General features: G+C 21.8%; 1 long non-coding RNA gene across 1 annotated transcript; it reads right to left on the bottom strand.

Annotated features, from left to right (window-relative positions):
- Positions 1-7,811: 7,811 nt before the first annotated feature.
- Positions 7,812-9,210, bottom strand: LOC135146652 (uncharacterized). The gene is made up of 3 exons (XR_010283902.1): positions 9,168-9,210; positions 7,945-8,016; positions 7,812-7,882 (listed from the first exon to the last, which is right to left on the bottom strand). It is a non-coding gene; the product is annotated as an uncharacterized LOC135146652 (long non-coding RNA).
- Positions 9,211-20,656: the final 11,446 nt, after the last annotated feature.

The raw sequence follows: 20,656 nt of genomic DNA, 5'->3' as shown, positions 1-20,656 counted from the left end.
TAAATTTATGAAATATTGAAAAAATTAATATAATTATAAATCATATGTACATGCAAAAAAGTAAGATTTTAAAGAAGTTAATAAAATAGTAAAAGAATTGGAATTAAAAAAAATAAAGAATACTATAAATTGTAATGTAAATTAAAAATAAATAAAATAAATTAAAAAGTTAGTATAAATAATTAAATATATATAATAATATTTAAAAGAAAACTAAAAGTATTAACATAATAATTAATAATAATAAATAACAAATAGGAAATTAAATTCAATAATAAATATTATAAAATTTCATTTAACGTTTTTACTGCAAACGCAATAGGTAAATCTTAAAGCCTTGAATATTTTAACTGAGTGTTTTTCGCAAACTTGAAAAGTTTTTAAGTATCTTTAGTATCAAAAATTTTTACTATTATTCTTTGTTACTGAAACTCGTATAAGTTTACGTCCTTAAATTAAATATAACTGTTATTATTCTTTTTTAAAACTTTAAAAGCAAAAAGGCCTCTTTAATAACTATATTTTTATCGTTAATAAGATATATGTTTTATTATTTATTGTTATTATTAACGTCAAAAATTGTTTATTTATTATTTTTGCTTATCCATAACTTTCTTTTACACAATTAAAATAGAAAGTTAAAAAAAATTTATATAAATGTAATAACTGTCGAGAAAAAAAAGCAAAAAGAAAAACTAGTTAAATTAAAACTTTAAGCAGAAACAAAGCATTTTTATTTACGGTTATGTAAATAAGGCGCGTTTAATATTTTTGCATTCCTCATTAAGTTATGGAAAATTTATAAATTTATTAAAATGAAGTAGCCGTGGTCGAGAAAGAAAGCAAAAAAAAAATTATTTTTATTATAAGTAACATTTTATTCAATAGTGCAATCCCAGTTAGGTGTTAAAATTTAATGGGCGCTTAGCTATTTGCATTTTTCATTTAAGTTACTGAATATATGCCACGTGAGGTTGAGCGCTTGAGGGCACATCACTGATTGGTCTTATTAAAAGGGTGGCATGTATACACATTTTTTACCTTTTTGTTGGTTTATTTAAAGAGTGCGCGTTATACTCCTTAAACAGCTCGAAAATTATGAGAGCTTAATATTTTTGAAGAACTATATATTATAGATAAACAAAAGTCTATAATATAGCTTTATCGTAAATACAAAAACTTTAGATTATATGTGTGGGGGCGGATGGCCATTATTAGTTGGTGGAGTGATTTTTGTCTGGTTAATTTCGTTAACGAACGACCTTTACCTGCTAAATACGCTATCTATTTAATATGGAAAAGCTTAAAGAGAAAAATCAAGGAGGGAGAGTTACAAAGCAAAGCTGCGGGGGAAAAGGAGAAGGACGAGCTTAATGTTTTCCGAGAACTATAAATTATAGATAGACACAAATTTATAATATAGGTTTATCGTAAATACAAAGACTCTGTTATAATTTATTTGATAATTTTTGAGCTGCTTGAGGAGTACAGTTGCACACCTAAATAAACAAACGTAAAGGGAAAAAAATATATTTTTTATTAATGAATTGTGCAGATGCTCGGTAATATTGAGTGCAAACTGCTTAAACTTGCAAATAATTTATATTAGGGCTTTAAATCGTATATAGCTTCAACAGGTCGTCTCACATAAAACTTTTTGCATGTGTAAAGGTAAAACAAAACTGTGATTGTGCGCTTAAAGCGCAAGGCGGGGCCTTTAAAAGCGTGACCTTTTCAGGGTTCGTATGTAAATTCTTGAACTCACTGATGGGTTGGATACCTACTAAACACGTTCAAAAGAAACTGAAGTTGCATACTTCAAGTTGTTTTAAACTCACTTCGTCATGCAACGTATTGTATCGCAGGAAATAAGATTCGTCTGTCATTAGTCGCAGGAGCTTGTTTTGCTGCGTCTGAAGGGGTGTAATCGTTGACGGTTTATCATATCTCTAAGTAACAGATGCGTAAGCAATAATAGGGTGCACGCAAATTTTAAACTATTTTAAAAGGCGTAGTATATTGCGCAGGGGCATTGTGTTTTTAGCACAGCAGCGGGTAGATTGCATGATTTGCTGCTTTAACCTTGGTCGTTACGAATTCTACGTGTTGCCTCCAAGTTAGTCGCTTATCGGTGATGACCCCAAGTGTTTGGTCAGAGAGCCCCAAAGGGCTCTTAACATCTTCGAGGGTTAGAGCGGGGGCGTGATGCATCTTGCGATGAGTATGGTTTTGCACTTCATTCCATTTAATGTTTACTCCCTACTGCTTATACCAGTTAGCAAATGTTTCCAAATAACACCGGTGTTGCCGTAATAATGAGTGGCTTTGGGACGCATAGAGTGCAAAACGCGGATGTGAGGGTTGGCAGGAATCTCTCGCATGTATAGCATGTAGAGTTGGAGGAACACCTCTCAGCCGGCAGACTCGCCCCCACTCTTAATTGAGAGGTGCGTTCGCCCCGAAAAAACGCAAGTATGCTGTAGAGGGCTAACTGGAATGCCTAAATGTGCTTAGTTTTTGCCTGAGACCCCGATGCCATACGCGGTCAAAGTTAAAGACATCAATAGAACGTGTAGAAATTGCACGAACATTTGGCATAAGAAAACACTTTTCGAAATGGGTACCGTGTTTGCTCTTCGTGGAACTGTTTAAGCGAAATAAAAAGGATTCTTCATGCGATATGTTAAAGGGATGGGTCCTAGAGCATCATTACGCTCCAAAGACCAATTGGCAATTAGCTGACTCGAAAGCAAAGGACGAAAGACAAACTGTCTGCCGGAAAGATTATGGCCACCGTCTTTTTGGGTACGCATGGTAGGATATGCATCGACTATTTTGCAAAAGAAAAAAATTATTATTATCAAATATTATATAACCCGATTATTTCGATTAAAGGAGGAAGTTAAAAAAAAAAAGGCTTCAAATGGCGAAAAGAAAAGCGCTTTTTTATCAAGACTATGCCTCGAGTCAAAAGTCGAGGGAAGGCAAATTTGCACGAACTGAAGTTCGGTTTCATTCTGCAACCACCATACTTTCCAGCTCAGCCCTCCAGTGACTATTATCTCTTTGCCGACCTCAAAAATTTGCTCTAGGGGATGAGCTTTGGGTGAAACGAAGATGTCATAGCCGAAACAGAAACCCATTTTAAAGGCGACGGCAAATTGTGCTATAAAAAAAGTGTTTAGAAATGCTGGAAAGTGTGGGTCTGATTGTATCGTTCTAGAAGGAGACTATGTTGAATAAAAAAGTTGAATTTTGCTAAAAAAAATTGTGTTTAATAAGTTAGTTCGACTCTTTCAGGTCAGGGCCCTATTTTCGTAGCACGCATGCTTGTATTGTTATTATGTTAGCCACGTGCATCTATTAATTAGCATGCTTATGGATATAAATATAGATAGCCCAACACCGTTGGTGGGGATTTAATTTTTTCTGCTCTTTGTTTGCTGCGTGGAAGGTGTTGTGGTATAGAGGGAAGCCTAATTACTGTGTTTTATATATTAATTTGTTCAATAAATTTATTTATTTACACATTTATTTTTACCTTGGGTATACATATATCTACATTTTATAGCAATTACCCGCGGTAGTGCCATTCTAGGAATAATTTCTCTATAACCGGAGTGACTTCTAGCCTCCTTAGGAGAGCCACGCTATATCCTCCGTTTATGCCCTTTCGGTGTCTCCGTGCCTGACTTGCACTTTACCACCTTTTTGGGAGAACGCAGGAGATTTGTTGGCTTTCTTACTAAGCCGGCTACTATCACTTTGTACGGGGCGCGTGTAGTCGTTTGGATGGAGGGCCCAAATTTATAACATTTTTTTAATTTTTGTTTTTTTTAAAATTCTTGTGATTGTACTAAAACTCTTTTATTTTTCTTTTAGCATTTTTATGAACTTTTTAAAGAATTTTTTTTTATTACAAAACAGTATTTAAGTAAATGTAGATGTAATTTAATTTTTTCTTATTTAATTAAAAAAAAAACTATTTACCGTTAATTTTAAAATAAATGTTTTAGTTTTTTTTTTCAAGTTTTTTTTTTGTTTTTAAAAAGTTTAATATTTTATAATTAAGATCGTTTTAATTGCTGTTCTTCGGTTATTTAATTTCTACTTGAAAAATACTAATAGATAATTGTTTTACTATTATCTGTACTTTTTCATATAAATTTTGTAATATTTTTTATATATAATTTTTTTAATAAACTTTTTATTTTTATATGAGCAATTTATTAGATTAGATAGGAAATTAATTTTTTCTACTATATAACGGTATCAAAGTGTATATATTAAATTATTGAAGTGCTAACCAAAAAATTATTAAAAATTAAATCTATTAAATTTTTATTATCAAATTAAATTCAAAAGCACAGCTATTCCACTGATTGTAATATGAATGCTGGCGCCGCTTGAGGCCGTAATTTTTTTATTTTCAGTTTCACTGACTTCCTCGTTGACTTCCTCGTTAAAAATCGACATCGTCTCAATTTCAGTTTCGCTAATTTCCTCGTTGCTTTTAATTATATTTAATTTTTCATTTTCTTCAGGATCAATAATTACTGGAACTTTTACTATATCTTCATCGCAATTTTCTATTGGAAAAGTGCTAAACGCGAAGAGTTTATCTTGGTGAGTGCACTGATCATTTTTATAGAAAAAAGCATCTTTATAAAGAAATCTTGAGCAGCAGAGAAAATCTTCGTTGAGATTAGCTTTTCTAATCGATTAATAATAAATAAATGGATTTATAATTTTACCAAAAATATTTTTAAACAAATAATTTTTATATAAATTATTGATTAAACAAAATAAACAAAAATTTATCTTTGAGATTTAGAGGAATTATAAAATTTTTTTAACAGATTTACCAATAATTTAAATATAGTATTATCATTTAAGAAAAATTTAAAGAAGTTAAAAAACTCTCTAATAATTCAGAATTAGAATTAAAATAATTTTAAAAAGAAAATTTACTGCCTGTTTATAAAAGGAAATTAAAAAATAATAAATTAAAATTATCGTTTCTAAAGAAATTAAAAAATTTAAAAAATAAATTAACTTAATTAATTCAAAAATAAAATAAAAAATTATAAAAGAAAAATTTCACAAAGAATTTTTTAATCACTATTGCTATAAAAACTAAATTCCAAAAAAAACAAAAAAATATTAAAATAATTGAGAAATAAAAATAAAAATTTCTATTATTTTTCAAATTATAATAAAAATTAACGGATAATTTTTAATTATTAATTCAGAAATAAATTAACAAAACCGTTACAAATATTTTAAATCTAAATTATCGTTTAAGAAAAAAGCATCGGGGCCAATTTCCGTAATGGGATTTTCCTTAAGATCTCTGAAAATTATAATTTATAAATATTAAATAAAAAATTTATAAAATTTAAAAATGAATAATAATTTTTTTAAAGAAAATTTAACAAAAAATAATTTATTATTTAAGTGATTGTAACTTTACATTTTTATTATTTACTATTAATTACAATAAATATGTAAAATTTAAAAAGTAAATTATAATTTTTATATTCCTTTTTTTAAATTTTTTTTAAAATTATTTATAAATACTTAAAAAGTAGCTTTCATGAATTTTTTTAAATTTTACTTTCTTTTTTGAAAACAGTTTTAAATTAAAAAAAAAATGAAGTGAATGTATAATAATAATTTTTTTAAAAAAAATTTTACTTTTAAAAGTAAATGATAATTTTCCTTCTTTACAAAAAATTTTTAAGTTAAAAACTTTTTTTATTATTATAACTTTTAACATTAAAAAAAATTAAGTAAATTATAATTTTTAATTTTTTTAACAAAATTTTAAGTTTTAAATAGTAAAACTTATTTTTTTTTCCTTTTTTAAGGAGAAGTTTTACAATAAAAAAATATGTGCAGTGAATTAGTTTACTTTTAAAAAAAATTAGAAACAGTCTAAAAGTAAAAATATAATTTTTTTAATCATAAAAAATGAATGAATTATTAATAATTTTTTTTTAAAAAAATTTTACTATAAACGATTAATTAATTATTTTTTAAATTTGTAAAAGAAAACTTTTAAAATTAAAAAAAAAATGAATTATAATAAAATTTAATTTTTTATCCTTTTTTTTTAAAAATGTTTTTACTTATAAATATTAAAGATTTATTTTTATATTTTTTTTCCAGAAGAAAACTTTTAACGTAAAAAAAGTGAAATGGATAAATAATTTAATTTTTTTTAAAAAATAATAAAACTTTCTGATAGTAAAATATATATTTTTTAATAAAAACTTTAACATTTCAAAAAAAAAAGTGATAACTAAAAATTTTAATTTTGTTAAATAAAAATTTTACTTTTAAAGAAAAACCTAATTTTTTATATTTTTTATTTATGAAAAAAATTTTAAAATCAGAAGAAAAGTGAAGTGAATTTATAATTTTTTTTTAATTACTATAAAAATAAATATTTTTCTAAAAATTAAATATTTTTAATTTTTTTTTAAATTTTTAAAGATTTATAAAAAAGTGAAGTGGACTCTAAATTCTTACTTTTTTTAAAATAAATTTTACTTTTAATTAGTAAAAAAATTATTTTTTAAAAAAACTTTAACATAAAAAAAGTGAAGTAAATTTAAATTTTATTTTTTAAAAAATATTTATTATAAAATGAAAACAGAATTTTTTTCTTTTTTTATATAAAAGAAAGAGTGAAAGAAGAAATTTTTCAAAATAAAAATTTTAACAATAAAAAAGGGAAGGGAATAGTATATTTTATTTTTTGAATAGTAATTTATATAATTTAAATATAATTTACAAAAAAATTTTTTTAAAAGAGATTTACGTTATAAAAAAGAAGTGAAATTAATAAAATTAGTTTTGAAAGTTAATTGTAACATTAAAAAGGAAAATCATAAATTTTTTATTTTTTTTAAAAATAAAGGAGATGGTTATTATTATATTTACACAAATAAATTTTAAAAATAAATTTTAAATAAATATTTTTTTAAATAAAAATTTATTTCTAAATTTTAAAAGTAAATGTAGAATTTTATTATTGATTTATATTTCGTATTATAGTTTTATTTATTTTATTAAAAAAATTATTGATGGAAATTAAAAAGTAAATTTTATATAAATTTAGATATAATAATTTTTTTTTGGTTTTTATTAAAAAAAATATAATAAAATTTTAAAAGAAAATTTTATGTAAATTTAAATAATAAAAAGTTAATAAATTTTAAAATATATTGTAAATTTTGAATAATATTTATTTTTCGTACAAAAATTTTTATTATTAAAAATTTAATAATTTTAAAAAAGATTACACGTAAATTTTATAATTTAAATTTTTTTAAATAATTTATAAATTTTAGTAAGTAAATATAAATTTTAATCCCTAATTTTTTTTGTATTAATATGTTTATTTTTATAAAAATTTTTTTTATAAAGTTTAAAAAGTAGATATAAAATTTTAAAATTTATTAAAAAAGTAAAGGGAACTTTTTTATTATTATTAAAAAATTAAGAAACTTTGGAATTTATAACAGTTAAAAATTTACAAGTAAGTTAAAACTTTTAATTGGGAAAAAGCCGATCCAGCAATGGACTTTATTGTATTTTTCTTAAGCGACCTTTTGCACGTGAAAAAAAATAAATGAATAATATATTTAAAAAATTTCATTTGAAAAAAATTAACAGAATCAAATTGATAACCTTTTATTAAAAATAAAATAAAAAATATTATTAATGATATAAATATAATAAAATGCATTTATAAAAAAAAAATTAAAATAATATTATTATTAACAATAGTAGTTATTTTACTTACAAGTGATGAAGTTTTTGGAGATTTTTAAAAAGATTTTCAATAGTAGTTAAAAGATTATTTTGCAACCACCTTAAAATAATAATAATAATAATAATAATAATAATAATATTAATAATAATAATAATAATAACAATTCTTTCAACTCGGTAAGCCCCATAAACAAGTTAGTGTCAAGCGAAGTTAAGCGGTTTGTAGAAAGCCATCTACATTAAAAAATAAAAAAGTTATATTTAGAAAACTTTTACCTTTTTTAAAAAGTGGGAAAAAAAATAAATATAAAAAACTTATATTATATACTATTATTTATATTAAGAAGTTTTGAAGAAAATAAAAATATTAATTATAAATACTTTGTACTATTATTTATACTAAAAAGTTTTATTAAATAATAAAGAAATATAAAAACTTTTACTTTTTATTATTATTTATATTAAAAAGTTCTAAAAATAATAGAAATAAATGTAGAAAACTTTTACATTTTTTTATTATTTATATTAAAAGGTTTAGTAAAAATAAAGACAACATTAATATAAAAAACTTACTTGTACATTTTAATATTATTTATATTAAACAGTTTAACAAAATAAATAAAAAATAAAAATAGAAAACTATTACTTATTATTATTTATATGAAAGTTTTAAAATAATAAAATTAATATAAAAAATATTTACTTATTTTTTTTATTAGAATTTTTTAAGGTCATCGAAATACAAAGAATATATTATTTTTTTATTTATAAATATTATTATTAATAGTCATCCAAAAAATATAAATAAAAACTTAATTTATATTATTTTTATACTTTATTTCTTATTTATTACTTTTAATAAAGTAAAGTAAAATTAAATAAATATTAAAAACTTTTACTTTTTATTATATATATAAAAAAACTTTTTTTAAAACCATTATTAATATTAATACTAATATTATTGTTATTAAAAGTCATAAAAAAATAGATAAAAACTTTACTTTATATTATTTTTATTTTAACATTTCTATAAAAAGTTGTTTATTTCATGTTTTATTATATTATATCTACAGAAAACTTTGTTAATAGTAATAGCCTGAAAGTTTCTATAGTATTATTATTTATAATTACTTCAAAAACTTTTTCAAGTAAAATTAATAAATAATTTATACTTTGTAAGTAATTTTTTATTTAAAATTATTTTTGGTCCTTTTTTTATATATAAAACTTTTATTATTTATATTACATTTAAAAAAAAAAATAAATAGAGCAATTTTTTAAAAATATAAATTAAAAAAATATTTACAAAAATAATTTTAATTAAAAAATAAATTAAAATTTTATAATTTTTAAATTTATTTATAAATTTAAATAATAAAACTTACAAGACTTTTAGTGCTTTCAGATTAGAAAAAGATTCTTTTTCTATAAAAGAAATTTTGTTGTTATCCAAATATCTTAGATAAAATAATTAGAAAATTTAATACGAAAGGTAATCAAAATTAATAAATTTATATAAAAAAGTAAATTATTTCGTAAATAAAAAATTTTATAAAAGTATTAAAAGTTGCAAAGTTTGGAATTTTACTAAAGTAGATTTTGAAATTTTAATAAGAAAATTAAAGAAATTTGCATAATATATGTTTACATTTAATAAATATAAATAAAAGTTTTATTGAAAATATTTATAAGATATCTAAATTGATTTAGTTGAAGTAAATTATAAAATTTTTTTTTAAGAATTTTTAAAATTATTATTACATTTAGAAAAAATATAAAAAATATTTTTTTATTACAAAATAATAAATAGAAAATTAACAAAATTTATTAAATAAATATTGCTTAAAAAAAATATATATTAAAAAAATTTCTAGATTTATATTAATTTAATTTTGTGATATTGTTAAGTAGAATTCAAATTCAAAAAGGAAATTAACAAAATTTCCAAAATAGTATTCACATTAAAAAAATTAATATATAAGAAATGTATCTAAGATTTATTATTATAAAGAAATTTTGTAATATTAAGTAGATTTCAATTTTTAAAAAGGAAATAATGAAAATTTACAAAATAAATATTACATTTAATAAATGTATAATTTAATATTTTTAAGATTTATAAATAATTTAAGATTAAAATAAAATTTTTAATATTTTAGAATGTAAAACTTTAAAAAGGAAATTTATAAAATTTACTAAATCAATAATATTTTCAATTAAAAAAAATAAAAAAAAACATTAAAATTTTCAAGATTTTATAATCTAGATTAAATTTTGTAATATTGTTAAGTAAATTATTAAATTTTAGAAAAAAATATTAAACGTAATCTTCAAATAAATATTTACGTTTAATAACTATATAAAAGAGTATTTATTAAAACTTAAAAGAAATAAAATAAAAATTATAATTATTATATTATTAAAGTAAATTTTAAAATTTTATAATGGAAACTAAATTTATTTACAAAAACATTAAATAAATATATTAAAAAAATATTTGTTAGAAAATAAGAATTATAAGATAATGTAAATTTTGTTAAAGTTGGTAATATAAAGTATTAAACAAACCACAAAATTTACAAAATAAATATTTACTTAAATTATTTCAAGTTTTATATATAAAATTTTTAATATAATTTTAATGACTTAATAATTTTTAAAAAAAAAAAATTTACATAATATTTGCTGTAAAAAAAATTTTTAAAGGAAAAGATTTGTAAAATAAAGTTTTCTTTATAAAAATATTATATTAGTAATATTATTTAAAAGTATAATAAAAACATTTTAAAAAAAATTGCAAATTAAATATGAGTGTTTAGTAAAATTAATAATAAATATAATTTTTTAAAAAAATATTTTTAAATCCTGAATATTACTTTAGTAAATTGCAAAATTACAAAATAACATAAAATTACAAAATTATATTTAAAAACAGATTTACAGTTCATATTAAAATTTATATGATAAATATTTGCTTTGATAAAAAATTTATATAAAAAAAATTTATTTATAATTATTACATAATTGTAATATTAAAGTAACAAAAAAAAATAATTTTTAAAACATAACATTTAATTACTTGCTTTAATAAAAATTATTTTAAAATTAATTATTAAAAAATATTATTATAGTATAGTACAAATATACAAAATAAATGTTTTGGTTCAGAAAAATTAATTAAAAAATTTACATTTTAAATTATAAGTTTGTTATATTATATAAGTGAATTATAAATTTTTTTAAAAAAAATTAAAATTTACATAATAACTATTTGCTTTATATAAGAAATATAAAAAAAAAAGATTTATAAAATAAAATTTTATTTTTTTTTAATAAATATTATACTGTTATAATATTATTTAAGCATATTATAAAATTAAAAAAAAAAATTACCAATAAAAATTGCGTTTTATAAATTTGTTATAAAAATAATAAGACTTTATAAAATTATATTCTATAAATATTTTAAATTTGTTATATTTATTAATATTATAATATTTATGCATATAGTAAAATTTAAAAAAAAATCTAGAACTAAAATTTATTAAAAAAAATTATTATTTTAAAATTTTTTATGATTCACTAATTAACTTTAATTGAATGAAAAGTTACATTAATAATTAAAAAAAATATTAAATTCTTATCGAGCATAAGAATGTTATAATAATGAAAACTGCATTAAAATAATTATAAGAATATTTTATTTCAAATTAATTATTACAGAATATAAATATGAAAAAAGCAATTTCGTAATGAAATATAAAAACTAATTTTGTTATAAAATAAATCATTTTTAAAGTAAAAATAAAAAAAAAAAATTAATTTTATTTTAAAATATTCAAAATAAAAATAAAAAAAATTATTAGGTGTTTATAAAATATAAAAAACAATTAGTTCCATAAAGATTATTTAAAAAGTAAAAATGAAAAAAAAAATTATATTTAAAACAATTTAATTCCAAAATATATTATTCCAATTTAATTCAACTTCGAAATAAATAATTAAAAACAATATATAAAAACAAGTAATAATTAATTTATAAAACTGTTTAATTCCTAGATAAACTATTTAAATATATGATAAAAAATAATCTTGTAAAAGATATAAAAACAATTCAATCCCATAATACAGTTAAAGGAAAACTTGAAAATGTTATTTTAAATTTAATTTTTAAAAAATAAAATAAAAATTTTTTTTCTAAAATATTTTTTCCGGATTTTTAAATTATAGCAATATAGATATTAAAAGTACTTCATAATTTGTTAGTGATCGCTTTTTGTAAAATTAAAAGTAAAGTTAAATAAGTTTTTTAAAATTTACTATAACTTAAAAACTAATTTTTATTAAAAAAATATTTTTAAATAGTAAAAAGGCATAGAGAATATTATTAAGAAAAAGTTGGAAGTTCGCAACCAAAATTTCATTTATTTTATAAATAATAGAATCTAAAAGTATACCAAAAAATATTATAAAGGAAAAAAGTTTTTAAACAGAAACTATTAAAGTTTTAAAACTATCTAAAAGCAGAACTTAAAAAAGTATTAAAGAAAATTAAATTTCAATTAATTAGGTCTATATAATAACTATAGAATTTTTGCATTGCTATAAAGTAATCATTTTTAACCGCTATCATAATTTATTTATTTATTGTAAAGAAGATCCGTAGAAGTTTTAAGTGGAAGTAAGAAATTGCCACAGTATTTAATCTTTTTAAAAGTTATAAGAAAATTATAATAACAAAATCGCTGAGAATTTTAGGTGTGTACAAAAATAAATAATAAAGAACGGAATTTTTCAAAACAAACTTTATTAGTTTAAAGATTGTTTTTAAACAAAACAAAAGAAAATTTAATTTTGTACATGAAAAATATGTTTTATAAATTTAAAAAAAAATATTAATTATTATTTTTTTTTTAAATAATCATCCGTTAAATTTGTTATAAGTAAATGTTAGAAGTCCACAAGAAGTTATTTAAGTGAAAATAAATTGCTGGAAAAGGTTAAAAGTTTCAAAAAAAGAAAATAGTTAAAGAAACAAAATAATAGTTTATTTTTTTATGAAATTTCTTAATTCAATTCGCTTTGTTTACCAATTACTACAAAAAATTAATTTTGTTATATAATAACTATTTTCATAAACTATTATTTTTTCTTTAATAGAGCCCCGTAAAAGATATTATAAGCAAGAGTTGGTATTCGCACCAGTAATAAACTTTTACTAGTTACAAAATTAATTAAAAAATGTTTTAAGAGCGGTTTCATAAATACACACTTATTTATTAATGCTGTCCTTGGGCAAAATATAAACATATAATTTACTTTTAAATTAGTTTTACAAAAAATTAATATAAATATGTCACTATTATGAAGAAATCATTTTAATACATGAATTTAAGGAGAATGTATCTCCTTTTTTTTTTAGTTAAGCTTAAAGATTTTTAAAATCTACGTTCATATTTTTATATTTTTAGTATACTTACAAAATCCTTAAGTTAATCAGTTCTTTGAATAGTTTATTGCTTATCGATGTGAGTTGGTTTTGATGAAGCCATCTTAGATTTAAAAATGTTATAGTTTTTTGCCATAAACTTTTAATATATACTCAAAATATTTTTTTTAAGTAAACCATTTATATACTATTAAAATTATTTAAATTTGCTAAAGTTAAAATTTATATACATTGACGACACTGAAAATAGTCGTCTTTGCACTGTTTAACGGTAATAAAAAGCGTGTTCTACTTAGTAGTAATTTATCTTTTAAATTTTTTTTTTTTAAGAATAAATAAGTCAATAATATTGCAAACTAAAAAAGTTTTATTCAACATATGTTAATCGTAAGTTGAATAAAAGTTTAATTAAATTTTAGTGAGAAACTTCTACCTCATGGCAATTTTTACTTAATAAAGCTATTAGTTATTTTTTTAGTAAAGTTAATAATATTACATTAAAAAAATTTACAAGTGTTTATGTTAAATTTTTAGAGAAGAATTCTCTATTTATTAAAGTGTTTTGTTTAACTAAAATTCTTTTGTGAAAATTTTCTATATTAATGCAAATATATAAATTGAATTGATAAAATCTTAATACTTTTTACAAATCGAAAAAGTAATAAGTAAATAATTTTTTTACATTTTTTTCTACGGTAAAAACAACTTATACGCATATATTTTTTTAAAAAATATAATTTTAAAAAGCTTAACATTGATGTTTTTAGATTATGACTAATAAATACGAAAACTACTTCATTTATTTTATTAGTAAAAAGTTTATTTGGGGAAGACTACAGTATTAATATCTTTCGAGGTAAAAATATTCATCGAACAACATTTTTGGTTTATTAAATTTATTTTTTTATGTTTTTATTATCTTTTGAATTATTTTGAACACTTTGATCTAATTTTATTTGTAGTTTATTTATATTTTTTAATTTTTAATTTTTAACTTACAAAGTTTTAATTTAATTTTTTTATTCACTCACATTTACAAATGAATTACTTTTTTCTTTTTGCTAACTTAAATTTTATTATTTTTTTACATTTTAGTATTTATTAACTTATTTTATTTAAAAATTGAGGCTAACGTAAACAAGTAGTTGCTAATTCTTCTAATTTTCTTGTAGAGTTCTACTCTATTCTCTTTATTAACATCATAAAATGCTACTTGTTATTAAAAGAAACTATTTAAATACAATTCTTTAAGCTTTTTGAAGTCTTTAAAAGTGTTTTCATTTAAAAAAGATAATTCATTGTGGGAGAGTATTCTTTTTATGAAATAAATATTATACCAAAAAAAATTTAAAGTAATAACTTTTAAAATTACAAAGAAGTAAGTTCTGTAGAAACTTCATTTTCTGGAGAAAATGATTTTAAAGAGCATTGTGATAGGTATCTAATTAATTATAAATTGTTAAATTATTTTAAAGAAAAGGTAAACCCAGAATATTATGTTTACTTACAAAAGCCTAATCTTAACGATTACCTAAACAATATTATTTATATATATTTAAGTAAATAAATTGTTAATTTAATGTTTATTCTTAATAACGCCAACATTAATTAAAAAATAAATTCTGGCCCGAAATTTATATATACTCTACGCATTTATTTATTACCTAGAAAAAACTATAATTAAGTGAAATTTTTACTTATTAATAAGTTATTACTCTTCTTATTTACAAAAATTAAAAAAAAATGATAACTTTTACTTTTCATTAATACTATAAAATTATTCAATGTTTCAATTATAATAAGATTAAAGTTTTGAGTATTTTACTTAATTTTTACATCCACTATTTGTTCAATCTTTTAATAGTAATATAAAGATTGCATTAGTAAACCTGCCATGTCCTTATTAGGAGGAAAAAGTACACACTAAATATTAAAGTTACTATATTAAAGTTTATTAACTTTTAATAGTCAAGCAAATATTTAAAAGCATATGTACATTAAGTAGTTTTACAGCTTTTTTTCTATAATTTAGCTGTCTTACAACTAAATTGTAAACTATAAAAGCCTTAGAAGGTAGAATTAGTAAGACGAACTGTCTTAATTTTAAAGATCGAATACCGCATTCACCTCATCCATAAAAATATAAAAACAACGTGGAAGGCTATTTTTAAAAAAAGAAGCGAAAAAGAACAGAATCTTAGTAACTTTAGGTTTGTACAAGTTAAGGAAAAACAAAGTAAGATGTTAAGTTCTTATTTATTTTTTACTAGCAAATAGAAGGCAAATGTTGGAATTATAATTAAAAAGTAACATTTATAATACTAAAAGGTTACATTCAATTAAGTTAATAAAACAAAAATTGTTTTTTTTGGTTAGAAAATGATTTTATGTTTCCTTTGGCCAGTTTTCACCCAATAATGTTACTATTTTTTATTCTGCGCAATTCTTAAATTTGAATTAAAAATGAAAGTGTTTTTTTTTAAAATAACTAAAGAAAAATTGTTTATTTAGTAAAAAACGCAGTATAAAAGTGATAGATAAACGTAAGTATTAGTAAAGCTTGCTTGTGTTAAAAAAAATTTATTTACTTATAATAACTTGAAAATTATATAAAAATGTGGAAAAAAAACTTTACCTAGACCCTAATTTAAAATTATTAAGCATAACTGAAACTTTCATATAGCCGTTTGGTTTTATTTAAATCAAGACAATTATTATAATTTATTCCATTTTTAATACAGCGAGAATTTTATGGTAACGAGTTGTTTTAGGGTTTTCAAACTTATTTAAGGCATTAAATAAACAATCCAATAATTAACAAGACACAATAAGAGTAATTAAAAATGAAAGATTTAGAAAAATAAAGTAGCTTTAAATCATTCTGAGCAGTTTTTAATTTGTACTTACAATACAGGAGAGGCACCCATATTTTTACAACGCTCTGTAGAATACGCCTCCTTTCCCAGAAAAATCACAAAGTAAAATGCAATAGAACAAAGTAGCATACTATCTACCAGAACAAATTAAAAATGTTTCACCAGTGGTTTGGTTAGTGAAGCTTTATATACTCGACTATTTTATTAACTTAAAATATTATGTCAGAAGTTACAACCTAGAAGAGTTAACCACTGAATATATAAAAAAGTATCTGTAATTTTGAATTGTAAAGCAAAATTCACTAGAAATCATTAATTTGTTTAACAATTACTTAATTTATTTATTATTATAACTGAGTAAAAGTTTAAGAGTTTTAAGAGCAGAACTTCAATCTGAACTTGCGAAAGTGTTTCAAACAAAAAATTGAAGAAAGTATATTATAACATATTAAAGTATGAGGGTTGTGCATATTATGACCTAAAAATAATGTTTTTTTCATTGTCACATAATTCCTTCCGAGTTTAGGTATGTGGAATAATGATCTGAGTAGTTGGCAGTTATTGGAGCAAATCTTAAGAATTTTTTTTAAAAACAAGCAAATAAGAAAATTTAATAATACCAAATATTTTTATAAACTGTAACCGGGAGTAAAGAGAACCTTAAATTTTAGAAAAGAATTAGTATTAGCACATTTTATGCTATAATCTTTACTGTTATTGAATTCTATCATTTTACTCTAATGTTATACTGCTTTGTTATAAGTAATATTAGTATTTCTTGCATTAAAAAAACTACTGAGTGTACTATTTTTCTTGTTTATATATGAGTTCATGTTTTATGTTCTATTTCAATATTTAATAATGTTTAAAGTTCAAAATAATTATTTAAAGTAGCCTAGTTTCTTTTATTTTTAAATAGCAAATACTTTGTAGGTCAGTTGCAGTGTTTTAATAGAAATACAATCCTTTACTATCCATAATTTCTTTTTTGTTTTCAACTAGTAATTTTTTTTAAAGGCTTCCCTTAAATTATAGGAATATTTATAAGATTTTTAAAAAAAAAGCGCGACACCTAATAATAAATTATAATATTATATCATCTTTACATACTGGGCTGACATAATAATAATGCAGATCAGTTGTTTTCTATTATTATTAGTTTGTTTATAATTATTTTATCATAACAAGGTCTTGGTATGCGATAGATAGATCAACGGAAAATTGCGAAGAAGAGCTTAGGGTTTATCCTGCTGCCGGCCGTTATCCAACAGCTTTATGCGTTCAATCAATTTTTACAAAGTATGTATAAAAGGAAATGATGAAATATGTCTAAAATTAAAAATTGAAATGAAAAAGTTAAAGAAACTTTTTTTTAAAAAAAATAATATTAATTTTTCTTGTTGCTCTTGATTATTCTTAAAACTTTTAAACTCAATTCCCTTTGTAAGTTTTTGTAAAACTCTTTAATATAAAAACTTTGCGTATTTATTTAATATTTTTAGGATTTGTTTTTTAACTTATTGGTGACAATGATAATATTTACGTAATCCAAGAATCTTTTTTTCAAACAAAATATATATCCATGTAATTACTCTCTTCCTCCATCGGCTGTCTTCTCACCTTAGCGTTTTTTAAATTGTTCCATAAGTATGATTTTATTATTACTGCCTACTACAGCAAAGCCCTAGAACTTTCGCTAAATATTTGATTTTTTTTTTTTTAGAAGTTTAGTCAGAAGTATCCCCTGCCCTTCTAGCTCTATCGACTCTCCACTAAAGATTTAATTATAAACTATATATAAGCTATAATAAAACTAACTTACTGTAAGCTCTTTAATTTATTATACCAGTTTATATTATATATATATATTTTCAGAGAGTTTTCAAATTTTTAACATCATACCGGGAATTGACGTAATAATCATCAGTACATTCATATTTGTTTCTAATTAACTGTGTTATCCTTTCTAGAGATTCCATCTATTTTTCCTCTTTCTCTAAATCGTACATCAGTAGGGTTATCAAAAACTTCAAAAAGATTATGTTAAAGTTTGCTAGAATGAATCATAAAGGTTATGAAAGTCAGCATAACCTTATAAAATAAAAACTGCATGGCCGGGCGCATTCCTTCCGTACTTATACATTTTCGCTTCACCGGCTTCTGCAATTTCCATCACAGCTAATTAAATAACTTATAAAGCATAAAGTTTGTAACTTATGTAATTTTATAGGCGTGGTGAACTTTTTACAGGATCGCTCTTATTCTAAGTTCCTAGCATATATTTCTATATATAAATAAATATATATCTAGATCGTAATAGCAAAAAAGAATAATGGTCCTTAATAATTCTTTTTGGTTCTACTAATTCATCCTACTCTAACAAGAGAACACAAAAGGTACTGAGAATTAGTGAAACTAAGATTTTTAAGTAAATATTATATTAAAAAAATTTAAGCTAAAATATTATTATAACCTTTAATTTTGATTAGACAATTATCTATATTAAAAGTCATTAAAAACTTTACCTTATCTTTATCCAAGGAAGATAACAAATATTATATGCTCGCTTTCGTTTAATATTATAATTAACTTTTTTTTTAAAATAAAAAATTGGGTAAAAGTTTTTTTTAATTTTATTTCAGATTTCAAACTCTTACTTATATTTAAACTCTGAATTGGATACTAGTTTACTATACGCTTAATTTAGTAGCTAAAAAAAAAAACTGTTTCATTTCTATAAGTTATAGTGAGAGAGAGACCAAAGTTGATTTATTAAAGCGCTTAGCACCAATACTTCAACAAAGATGAACCAAACTAAATGTGCGTTAGATTTTTATTTATATGGGTTTTTTTTTATTGAAGTAAAATTTATTGAAAGTCTAAAATTTTTCAGTTATTATAATTAAGTAATTTCTAGGTGATCTTTGCTTTTTTACTTAAGCCTCTCTCGTGTCGGTTAAGCCCCGTTGTTTAATTTTAATATTAAAATTCTTATTTGAATTATAATTTGGAAAGTTTATGGTTACTTCAAGCATTTGGTGTACAAATTTTTTGGAAAATATTTGTTTAATTAGTATATTTTAAAATCCAAGCGAATTTTAGTTAGTTTAAAAATTTACATTTACTCGGATACGTTGATGAAAGTTATTTTATATGAGAAGTAGTGACATTCCGAATTAATTTATAAGCATTAACACCTAAAGGTGACTTGCATAACCATCTGCCTTCAGTTGTTTTTTGAGTCGTATGCATAGTTGTTAAACGGATTTTTGAAAGAAGAGAAGCTTTTCTTGGGCTCGTTGTTAGCAACAAATCTAGTTCTGATGGTTCTGAAGACGAAGTCGAAATACTACTTTGTGATGAATCTAATTCGGGTAAACTATATAAGGCTCTTACTGGTTCTGGAAGTCCCATTTCTAGCAAAATAACGTTTGTGTATTCCACCACAGGGCCCCTAATATGCTGGCCAATTGTTACATCTTCTAAATTTGTTAAGGCATGAACAACTTCGTGAATATAAACTCTAACAAAGGAAGGATCACAAAGTTTGTTATTACAACCCATGTACCGTAGATTAGAAAGAGCTTTGATATTATGGTTAAGATACAACACGGTCTTTGATTTTGGATTAACATGTATATATCCTTTTTCATCTACAAAAGAACCGGAATAGTACGCCCGGATATTTTTACTTTTGACTACAAGCTCAACCCGATTATCAGGCTTATCCCACTTATAACTAAAACGCGCATAATTGAATAATCGTCTAAAGGTAGGACTCTTTACGTACGCTTTATTTAGTAAGATAGCTAAAAATTCATATTCTCTTGTTTTTCTTGCCAAGTTCAGTGAGTTTTTAGTAAACATTAAATCTATTACTCGCATTTTGTTTATTGTCAAGTAATCCTTACTGTCAACGGCAACGCGGTCGTGGTCCAGCAAATAGGGATCAGGATGTTCTGACTGGAGTCTAAGATTAGGATATTTCTGAGCGAGCGTGGAATAATGCTCTAATGCTCCTTTTTGATCAATTGATAAGCTGGCAATAATTTTCGTTCTTACTGGAGAAATACCGTAGGAAGGTAGCTGGTGAGCAATTTCTTTAAGAACTATGTTGGTATATTCTACTACTGGTCCTCGAGGATATTTCGAAGAAGGCTCATAAGGTATTCTTGTAAGAGCTTCGATAACTTCATGGAGGTAAGCATGCTCTACATTAAAGGTTGAAAAAGTATCTCCACTTTGGTAGTATCGACGGTTAACTAAATCAATGTTCAATCCTATAGTGCGCCCGTGAGTGGCTCCTTCTCCAGAAATTGTCGTCTGTATTGCTTCGTTGGGAGCAATCACCCAACGATTTTCTTTTTTGAAAAGCTCCGTATCATAAGCATAGTTATATAAGCGTCTAAAAGTAGGACTTTCTGTGTAAGCGTCAGTTATTATTCTTCTCAGTACATAGTATTCCACCGGAAAATCTCTCCAATTTTTAGTTTTGACTTTTTTAAATTCAAAATAGGCCATCTCCTTTTTATTTTTTATAAATGACTCT

Source organism: Zophobas morio, unplaced genomic scaffold (assembly GCF_036711695.1).
Source record: "Zophobas morio isolate AGI-343-1 ecotype UQ-CSIRO unplaced genomic scaffold, CSIRO_AGI_Zmor_V1 ptg000255l, whole genome shotgun sequence".
In the NCBI taxonomy this organism is placed as follows: Eukaryota; Metazoa; Arthropoda; class Insecta; order Coleoptera; family Tenebrionidae; genus Zophobas; species Zophobas morio.
This window is presented reverse-complemented; position numbering and strand designations above follow the sequence as displayed.